At 36.6% G+C, this 11,469-nt stretch overlaps 1 pseudogene; it reads left to right on the top strand.

The window, feature by feature from the left end:
* Window positions 1–7,961: 7,961 nt before the first annotated feature.
* On the top strand, window positions 7,962–8,329 carry LOC119533505 (annotated as a pseudogene).
* Window positions 8,330–11,469: the final 3,140 nt, after the last annotated feature.

Below are 11,469 nucleotides of genomic sequence, written 5' to 3'. Positions count from 1 at the left end.
CTTAAAGTAAACACGTGTGAAAAGTTTTGATATTAATTATAAATAAAATACTTAATGAAAATCCATCCAGCAAATATCTTAACACATAAGCATTTTAAAACCAGCATAATCTTATTTGTCCTCCACATAAACTGCATTGATGTCCGTAGTAAGTTCACATTGTTTGAGAAGCACCATGATGTGGGGGCAACAATGGTGTCACACACTTAACATTTCCCTCACCATGCAGGTAACTTCATTGTTTAAATTACAAAATCCTCTATGATTTGTAATTTTCCTATTTCTCCAATATCACCACCTGATATACCAAGGATAATTCAAAAACTACTCAATTACTCTTCTAATGTGGAATCTAGGTAATGTGGAATGGCTTGTGAAACTGATTTATTTTTATGTATATAGTTATAGAATACTTCAACATTCTTAAGAGCAATATATTTAACAAGAACCACAGTAATAATAGTAATAATAACTGCAACAGTATAAAACACTTACAGAGTACTTACCATGTATCAGGTACTATTTTTATTTATTTATTTATTTATTTAATGTTACTAAATCAGGTACTCTTATGCCATATATATATACACACACACACATGTATATATACACACACACATGCATATATAAATATATTACTCATTTAATCCTCACAACAGCCCCATAACATAGGTGCTGCTGTTATACCCACTTTACAGATAAGAAAACTGAGGCAGAAAGAGGGTAATATTACTTGACTAAGGTCACATGACTGATAATGGAGGAGTCAGATTTACAAACCAAGCCTGTTTTGCTTTGAACCATTTCACTAAATCTATCTGCTGACTAAAAGCTGTAGAAATGGAGGGGCGAAATCTTCCATTTAAGTTAATATGGGTGCTAGAAAACAACAAGAGTGCAAGAGGACATCTCCATCCTGTATTATTAAGCCCTGGAATATCTCTTAACCATTGCCATTATTTGAAAAATAAATACAGTAATACAATATGTGAGTAAAAGATCATCTTTAGAGAATTCAAACCAATTCACTAAAGAAATAAAAGAAAACACAGTTTCTTTTACAGTAAAAAAGAGTTGTGGATAGGCCCTAAACACAGTTTCTGTTCTCCAGTTACAATTCCTTGTAAAGAAACTTTGAATCTTGAGATGAAAAGAGATCTATTAGGTCATCTTGTCCATCTCACTGCCAGTGGAGAATTGCTTCCGACAGTAAAGAAGTTAACTTATTGACAGCACTCTTTAAGCAGCAATTTACCAGGTGAATCCCTAAAGGCAAGAATGACTTCTCTGGTTTATCTTTGCCTTCTTATCATCAGTATAGTTAGGAGACCCATTCAATCTTCCCTGCTGGATGGGGAAAGGAGACAGGATTCTTGAAATGTTTCTAAACTGTAGTAGACTAAAAGTATAGCTTATAGTACTTTGATATTTTAATATAGGATTATTGCTCTTTCATATGAGGCCAGTGTGTGTGCATGTGTATGTTTGTGTGAGAGACAAATTTGACGTCAAATTCTACAATATCACAATTTAGTTTATTAAAAAATTGATATTCCATTTGGTGAAAAATAAATTGAAATGTATAATGGGCTGACAAAAAAATGGGAAAATGGATGGTTTTTTTATACACTCTAAATAAAGAGATCTAAGAGACAAAATTGTGGGTGTGAACTAATTTATTTATCCTTTAGAATGATACATTTAAAAGGAAGAGATATGGCCAGATTTCTTCTTTCATCTCAACTTTGGTGCTGGTGTCATCGTGGAATAACTTTATATAAAGCAGTTACAAATAACTACATTTGTTATGAACTGTTCACCTAACACTAGTCTCCTTATATTTCAAGATGTTTTTTTAAAATGAGGTGGAAACAGTACCTTAACCCTCTGGCTGAATTTCCTGATCTCATTGTTCATGTTTAGACATGTCTGGCCTTAACTTCCTCTTGCTACTCTTCAGAAAGTGTGTTAACAAGAGCCAATAATAGATGCAGTGGAACATGAACTTCATACATGGTATTGACTGCCAAAAAGACTTCTTATTTCAAAATCCATTCTCCTCCTGCCTAATATACAGGAAACTTCAGTAAAATAGAAATATTTTACATTGCTTGGGTAAAGATTCATCTCTTATCCTCTATGATTGTAGACTTCCAAACCAGTGTATAACATTGACTGATAACAAAAGACCATAAGAAACAACATTAGGGAGATAGGGATGAAAGAAAAGAAAGGGATAAATAATTCTGAAAAGATACAGTTCTGGTGAATTTCAGAGGAAGAAGAATGATGAGTGGGGGAGAAACAAGAAATGTGGGTGTTACAGAATGAAGCTAGAGAAACAACACAACAAACTCCTTTACTTGAATTGCTATCTAGTACTTACCATGAATGCCAGGAACTCCAGCCATGAGATGGTGGTCATCAGTTATTGAGGTTATAATGAAGGTTATGACTTGGTTTTTAGTTTTAAAATACTCAAGGACTTTGAAAAAAGTCTGTGATGACTATAATCTGGGAGATATTCTCTTCCTTCCTTTACTTAGCATGTGGTTACTGGAATATGATTGCCCCTGCCTTCACTTTAAAGGGTTTCTGCATGATTACATAATAAATTTACAGTCTGTGTCACTTATTGATTATACTAGTTTAGTTATTCTATATTCATTCTCTGCATGGAGAATCCTTTGATGTTTCCATGCACTTATGATATTGTTTCAGCAATATGGTAAGGATTTTTATACCATAAAAATATTTGTGTTTTACTGGTTAATTTTTCATCTCTTCCAGGGGTTATTGCAAAAGTCTGGGAATTAATCTCTCTCTGTTAGGTCTCTGTACCGTAATACAGGCTGATCTAAAGCTGGAGAATGGAGAAAAGGGTGTAGGTCATAAAGGGCTTTCTGATGTCAATATTGCCTACCTTTCATATCTGGGGTATGATCTTGAAGAAGGAGGCAGAGATGACTCCAGTTTCTTGCCTTAAGCTAAGCCAATACCAGTAAGTGAAGCAACAAATAAAGGAGAAGGAAATAAACCATACTTAATTTCACTTTACATGTAGTGAGTTTGAAGTTCCTGAAGGATATCTAGAGACAGATTTCTTGTGGATGTTATAATATGGAATTGAAACAAAGAGGTAATGATACAAATTTAGGAATCACCAGCATGTGGGAAAGAATTGACAATGTATGACATATGAGGCAGTTTATGGCAATTATTACCTTGAAAATATTTTGGACTAGGTTTAATAAGCATTTGGCTTCAGAAGAAGACCAAATAAGGTATATCTAGCAATTTCAATAGCTGGCAGACTTTCATACTTTTTAAAAAGAAGATTGCCCAAAACTCTTTTAAAGGTCAAAAATTCAGAAGAATTATTTCCAATTCTTTTCATTTTGCATAAAAGGAATAATGATACTCATGTTTCTGAACATCCTTTTGTACTAAAAATTGACTAATAGGACTTGGTGAACCTTTTCATTTGGAAGAGTGATTGGACATGTTACTGTGCTTTATCTAGAATCATTCAAAGTTTATATTTGCCAATTCATTCTGTAAAAGCTGCATTGATAAGTTTTCCATGTGATTAACACAGTGTGGAAAAGGGAAAGCAGCATGGTGATCAAACACTCTTAGAATGATATGATTTTCTATGCTGCCTATCTGTCTGTAGGAGGGTCCCTGGAGGTGCCCTGAGGTTAAATCTTAAGTGAGGACATAAATCTAAGTCCTGGTGTCTAGTTTTTAATGTTTTACAAAAGATTCCAGTTTGGAGGAGATTGTATTGAACATAATACTTCGCTTGCAAGATGGAAACTCAAATGTAGCTCCTGAGATGACAGCATCAGTATTGGTGAACTCCCCAAAACACTGAATGAGCACAGGACTTCTTTAACCATTGCTATTTGATTATGGTTTCAAAGAGGCCCTCTTTAAATCTTCTTAGATATTAATGTCAAGTGTTAATCTTGTCCCTTCTCCCCTGAATCAATGAGCTGGTTGCTGAAAACCAAAGTCAAAGAGGTATTGCTAGGGTGAATGCTATGGCTGTATCTGGTTCCTTTTAGACAATACTTTGCTGATGCCATCATATAATGGTCATTGGTCCTATTCACTTTCTGTCCCATATATGGCTCCAACATTAAGGTGTCTGTAAAGTGCAATATTATTTACATTGATCCACTAAACTATATGTAGTATCTGCACAATGTCACAACCACTGGTTTAAGCATGGAAGCATCTCCCTGTTAGGTGGCCGGGGACAGGTGGTGAAATCCTTATTGGTAAGATGAACCAGTGCTGTCCAGTTTGCCTAGGGTCCTATAGCAAACATTAGGGAGTCAGCTTCCCACCCCTAGACTTGTATGAATAGCTTTCTTTTCATTGTTGAAAGCCTTCCTGATTAGTTCATCATAGAAAGTCAAAAGATATGTCCAGGACTCTATGTTCTTAACAAACATTTGAGCAGAAAAAGGGTGGGCATCTTTAACCAGGGAAACACCGTTAATAGCATATCATCACTGATGCAAAGGAAATGACATTTTATGCATTCACTGTTAGGCAGATCTTAAGTTGCCAATAAAACCAAAGTATTATTATGTAGCAATTCAGTCTTTTCAATTGTGTGATCCTTCCTAAAACATTATGTTTTAAAATAAAAACTTTGCAAGCCCTAACAGCAGTACTTTACGTATTACATATAAGCACAATATTTGTGCATCTCCCAAGTAACTTTAGATAATTAGCAGCAATTCAGGGGATGTGTACCTGTATCCAATCCCTTTATAGAGAAAGAAAAATATGTCTTAATTACTATTATTTATTTATTTAATTTTGTTTGGAGAGATGCAAAAACATCACCTGTACTCTGAGTTTTAGAAAGAGCACTGAATGAGGAGCCAGAATATCTGTGTTCTAGCCAGGGTCCATACCATATTGCTCTGGGCAAGTCTCTAAAATGAGTAAGTTCATTCTTCTTTAAATGTTTATGTCAGAAATAATTCCATAGCATTTATCAGGGCCATTTTTCTGCTACATCCAGAAAATTCAATATTCAAATTATAAATGTGTGTGGGGATAGAATGTATACTCTGTAGCCAAGTTCTTTTAATACTGTCCAAAATAATTATTGAAGCTAAAGCACCTCTATAAAAATTCTATTTTTGATTAATTTGAAAATACTGTGAAAATATAAGTCAATTATACTTAATTTTGTAGTTTGAGTTGTGAATGGCATCTTGTTAGTAAATACATATCAATAAAAATCAATGATAATTTAAAAACCCTGTTACCAAACAAATATGTTGATAATTGATTAATTTGACTATCTAGAAAGTTTGACAGTCAGTAAATTAGTTCACAGTTAACCAAAGAATACTTCTTATGCATACCCCAGACACTATGGTTTTGAAAATTGTTCAGTATTTTTTGACAAGCACCTATTGTCTTTATCCTCACTGATTTAATCTGACAGTTTGCATCTGTCATTTGGTTAATGTAATTTTTTCCTATATGCTCTTTACAGGTACACTTTTGTGTTAATAGACATTTTTTTTCAAAGCAGATCATTTTATATTTATTCATTTTCATAGGGCAGAGGGCTTGCTCTGTAAAAGAGTCATTCTTGTCCCTGAACAAATGTATACCTGTGAATCCAATCTGGAGTGAAAGGGAGGATGAGCACAAAAGGGAGAGAACATAAAATATAGCCATGTTGAGCAGAGGACAATCAATTAGATTTGTTATCTGCTCTATATTCCATTCACTTCTTTAAAAGAAAAGAAGTGCCTAATACCATGGCAACAGTTAGACCTGCAGTCCTTTATGGTATATAATCATTAAGAGGTCTTCAGCCTCCACTGAAAATAGATACAAAAAGAAATTCATAGTGGTTGCACAAACTCCCTACATTTATGCTGATTAAATGACAAGTTTGTAATTTACAGGTGTCTTATTGCCATGGGAATGCAATCATACAATTCCATTTTAGAACTCAAGGGCTTTTGAAACATGCTGCATGATTGTTAGCTGGGCTGCAGGCTAAGATTAAATTGAAAGGGTGGCATGTAGATTTTAGAACATGTTGTTGACATTTACTGGCCAATCACATTTTGCAGCACGCCTGCATGACAGCAGATGTTGACCTTTCAAGCTCTCCCTATCTGCTTTCACGCATTACCTGCAGAAATTAACATAACTCGGCTTCCTGCTCTATGCTGCTATTAATGTCATCTGGGAATTGAGATTCATGAATTCAGTTATTACCCAGGCTTGAGACTTGTTTTATACTCTAAGCACAGAGCTAACAGCTCCTGGGAGCTGGTATTTTTGGATGCTGCTTCAACTACCTTTGTGGTTGAGGGATAGCTAGGAGCTATGGAGTAAAAAATGTCATAAGGAACAAGAGGAGAAATAGACAGAGGAGGACACTTTCAAGGAGAATGCTAACGGCCAAATAATTGCAAATATATGGGATAGGAGAGCTTAAAACATGAGAAGGGTACATTTTAAGCAAGTCAAGTAATGGCGTGAGTTTAACTTCTGTTGTTAACTGAACCATGAAATGATGCCTCTCAGAGTCTGAGTGCAGTGAAGCTTCAAGGTTTACACCACAATGCCTGGGGCCCTCTATTTAATCGATGATTTAGGAGAGAAACAATCTGCGGTAGAGATATCGTAGGTAGCCCTTAGGAGATGTGTGCATAGTTGTGAACCAAATTCAGTGGTGCTTCCCTCTAAATTGAAATCCCAGCATTCTCTTTTATCTGGTCAGATATTTTTTTGTTCAGTTTTTCCTAGAAGAGATGCTCTGCTTCTTAAGTATTTAGAGCTGAATAGTCAATGGAGAATAAAATTCTGAGATATATTATATTCTGAAACAAGAATTAGCACCTCTTATAAACCCTGTTTAACACAGGGATCATTACAACGAATCATACCTCTAGAAATAGGTGGGCAAAGTTATGACATTGTTTATCAAAATTTGCAGACTGTAAAGAGGTTTTTAGAAGCTTTTCAAGTTTGCTTAACCTTTTCTCCAGGTTAGCTTTATGGATTTAGTAAATTTCCTGTTGTTTTGTCTTTTAAAGTCCTTGGAGAGAATCTGTAAAATATCTTAGTCATGGCTCTGTGATTCTAGTTTTTTTGAGATATGAGCAGATGCATTTATCTCAAACAGAAATTAACAAAGCTAAAGATGTCACCAATGATATATGCATATACAGGCTACTTCAACGGCAATTCTCTGACTTACCCTCCAGCAAAAATTCTACTGATTTGCATGTTTTAGTCACCCTGAATTTTCCAGCCGTTTCTCTAAGACCAGCGCATCTTACTACATGTATGAAATACACAAGCAGCATTGTTTGAGGACAAAGATCCACCCTTTAAAAATATCTTTCCAATTCAATTCCATTGTTCTTGAGGTTTGACATTTTGAAATTACTTTATTGGTATGAATTAATATTTTATCCAAATTTTAATGAGAATAAATACTCCTGAGAAGCGTGATGCAATGATACTAGTATTTTTCTGTCAATAAATTGGCCTGATTTCTTTCTTATTTGAAAGAAAAGACCAGTGAAGATACTTATCTCCAAATGACAGCAGTAGAGCTCTAACTGGATATCCCATAAAGCACTTCAAATTAAGCATGTCCAATTCTGAATGATCATCTCCTCTCCTAAACCATTGAATTTGCTTTTCTTCCTATACCGGAGAATATGAGAAAAGTTTTCTTCTTTGTTATACATCATACAATTTGGGTTTTCTCTGGAGAGGAATCCAGAGGATTTGTAGACAGAGGAGTCACATGATAAGACCAGCATTAAAACTCATTCTGTAGGGGAGCATTAAGACCCAGGGGTAGTGGAGGACTGCGGCATTATACAGGAGGGTGGGAGCCATCTGGTACTTTGGTAGCATCTCCAACAGCATCAGCGTTGCCCATAAAGAGAGAAATGACCAGTCCGTCTCAGGGCATCCAGCAGCTCCTGCAAGCTGAGAAGCAGGCGGCTGAGGAGATGGCAGATGCCGGAATGAGGAAGGCCCTCCGACTGAAGCAGGCAAAAGAGGAAGCCCAGATCGAGGTGGAGCAGTACTGCAGGGAGCCAGAGCAGGAATTCCAGAGCAAGCAGCAGGCAGCCATGGGCTCCCAGGGGAAACTATCTGCGGAGGTGGAGCCGGCAACAAGGCGCCAGGTGCAGGGAATGCAGAGCTTCCTTCCAGCAGAGAAACCGCGAGTGCGTCCTGCGTCCTGGTTCAGCTTCTTGGCATGGTCTGCGACGTCAAGCCCCAGCTCCACCCCAACTATGGGATCGCTGCCTAAGCTCCACCCCAGGGCCTGACTCTCCCTGCCAGTCCCTTCCCTCAAAAAAATTCCCCAAACCAAAATCACCCCCTAATATAGTCCTTCTTTCCATTCCATTCCCTGGAAATCTAGGAGGCAGATTCCAATAATTCTCCTGTAAAACTTTTAAATATCCTGCTCAGACCTGAATCTCCTTGTTATTCTTTAACTCTCATTGGAACCTTGTAAACTCCCAAGTCACTCTCACCCACCACCTATGAAATTTGTAGCATGGAGAAGTCGTGAAATTCGTAGCATGGAGAAGTATGGATGTGGGAAACAGACTTCAGAGCCTGGCAGAGTTGGGAGAGGAACCCAAGATTGCCACTCTCTACCTACATAACCTGGGACAAGATCCTTAATCTTGGGCCCCTCTGTGAAACTGGAATAATGATAATTCCTACCTTGGGGTGTTGCTGTAATGGTTAAGAATCATCCTATAAAGAGCATAGTATGGTTCGTGGCATGTAGTAGCTGTGATGAAAAGGCAACCTGTGATATTATTACCACCCCTGCCCACCTGCCAAAACCTAAATATAACTCTTATTACTCACTTGTCAATGATTCTCCAAATCTACAAATTCATTCTGCGGCACTAGTAACTCTCTGAAGAATTGTTTCTTCTTGCCTCAGAGACCTTATGATCCTCTAAAGGATGAAATTATGACCTCATTTAGACCCTCTACTGCAGTTCCAAGAAGAGACTGCATCTTATGGTCTTTTATCTCCCTTAAGCTTGTCTTTCTCTTTATTAGATTTCCCCCTTTTCCTGTTTCCTCAAAGACCCATCAGATGCTCATACTGCCTAACACCTAAGGTGATGCTCTATAACCTCATTAGTACCGCCTTTCTATCTACATTCTCAACACCTTACTTTCCCTTTGAATTCCACCTATTTGTGACAATTAAAAAAGTGTCAATAAAATAACTTATGGGAAAACCAAAAAAACAAAAAAAAAAAAACTCATCCTGGGCGTGGGGTGAGCATGGGAAAGACACCAGTTAGGAAGAGACATCTGGGATATTATTGTAGTAATCCAGAGGAAATGATTTGTTAATGTAGTTAAGTGGTGATAATGATAGGTGCCTGGAGTTGAGATTTATTTAAGACTTTTGAATAGAATTTGATGCATGTACAAAGGGTGATGTGGGAGAGGGAGGAATGAAGGGTGACATTATGGTTTTTGTTTGTAAAGTAGGGAAGAAGGAGGAAAAAAGTTTGGGAAACTATGTTGACTTCATTTTTGGATATGTGATTTTGAAATCCTATAGACAACCAACTGAACCTAGTGTTTTTTTAAGCTCCCCAACTACATATCTGTTTTTCACAAACCATCACATGTTCCAAATGGAAACAGCTTATTGTAGAGTCTGCTAGTTGAGAGCCAGCGTGGAGAAAAGAAAGGGCTTGGGTTTTGAAATGCAAAGTTGTTGGACGCAAGTCTCTGCTCTGCCATTTTCTTGCTGTGTGATTTTGGATGAATCGCTTTGCATTTGAACCTCCTCATCTTTGAAACCAGGCTGTTGAAATCCATATTGACAAAAAATAAATGCTCAAATATGGTAGTTTCTATTTTTTATGTTTCTTTTTCAGACTGATCTCACCTTTAACTTTGGCAGGCAGGACAATCTTCCTGTTTATGACCATCTGTGCTCCCACAGGCCTCCCTGGCAGTTCCACCTCATATTAGGGCCCTCTGCCTTGTTGCTTAGTTTCACTCAGCCTGCAGAACAACACATTAACAGGACTGGATGGGAACCAGTCTGTGCAACAAAAGCCAAACAGAGTATACCAGATGCTATTATCATAGATTTAGCCCATTAAAACGTGGGTGTGTATTGAATCTATCCAAATGAGAAATTACATTTCTGTATGTGACTTTAATTTTTATTTTTTGTTTTTTTTTTGATATACTTTTCTACTAAATAGTAGTAAGAAGGATAGAGAAAACATAATTTTATAAGATGAATATGAAGGCATTCTTATAATTTGTGGACATTGACCAATTGTTGATTATATACAAAATTATGAAGATGAATCATAATCATATTAATTTGCCTTTAAAAGCTTTAAAAAAGTATTTCTTCTATTGAAAATGAGTCCCCCTTTCCCTTTTTTAACTTCTTAATCAGAATTTTCCTATAAGAGGACCTGAATTTGAAACCCCAAAAATAAAGCATAGCTCTACTAAGGCAGGACTTAGACAGAAACTATTGAGTTTAGGTGGTCTATGTCCATGGTGCAATTAATTAAGAAGCATTTATGAACAAATACCAGTGGAGGAAATTTACATAGAAATTAAGTTCTTGGATTAATTATTGAAAGGTTATTTTACCAGTCTTGGGAAGAGACTTTCCAAAATGCCTCATACATACAAATGTTGAAATATATCAATAATTAATTTTATTTAAAAAATATTTTTTCACTATCTACTGTGTGCCAGGTGGTAACGAAGGCAAAATCTCTCTCTTCCCACATTTCTTCATTTTTCAGTGGAAGATACAAGTTTTACATTTCCATTGTCTTTCCCAAGCTTCTTCCTTGTTGTCCATCTTCTTACTAGTTCATACAAAACCTGATCTCTAAGATCAGCCATGTTTCACTAGATGGTTAGTCACTTTTCCTTAGATATTGTTTTAGTTTCCTAGAATGCTTAAAGCAAATACCATGAAATGGTTCAGCTTCAGTAATGAGAATTTATTAGATTACAGTTTTGAGACTAAGAAAATGTCTAAATCAAAGCATCATCAAGATGATGCTTTCTTCCTAAAGATTGGCTATCAGTGATCATTGGCTGCTCTGCCACATGGCAAGGCACATGGCTGCACCAGCTTGTCTCTCCTTTCCCTTCCAGGTTTTCCAGGTTTTGTTGCTTTTGGCTTTTTGCTTCCATGGCTCGCTCTGTCTCTCTCTCTCTCTTTGCCTGAATTCCATTCTCTAATGAGGGATTCCAGTAAGACAATTAAGACTCAGTCAGTCTGCGGTGGTTCACACCTTACCTGAAGTAGCCTCATCAAAAGTTCCTACTTACAATGCGTCCACATCCACAAGAATGGATTCTATCTAAGGACATGTTTTTCTGCAGTACACACAGCTTCAAACCACCACAGATATCAAA

Source organism: Choloepus didactylus, chromosome 4 (genome assembly GCF_015220235.1).
Source record: "Choloepus didactylus isolate mChoDid1 chromosome 4, mChoDid1.pri, whole genome shotgun sequence".
Classification (NCBI taxonomy): Eukaryota; Metazoa; Chordata; class Mammalia; order Pilosa; family Megalonychidae; genus Choloepus; species Choloepus didactylus.
This window is presented reverse-complemented; position numbering and strand designations above follow the sequence as displayed.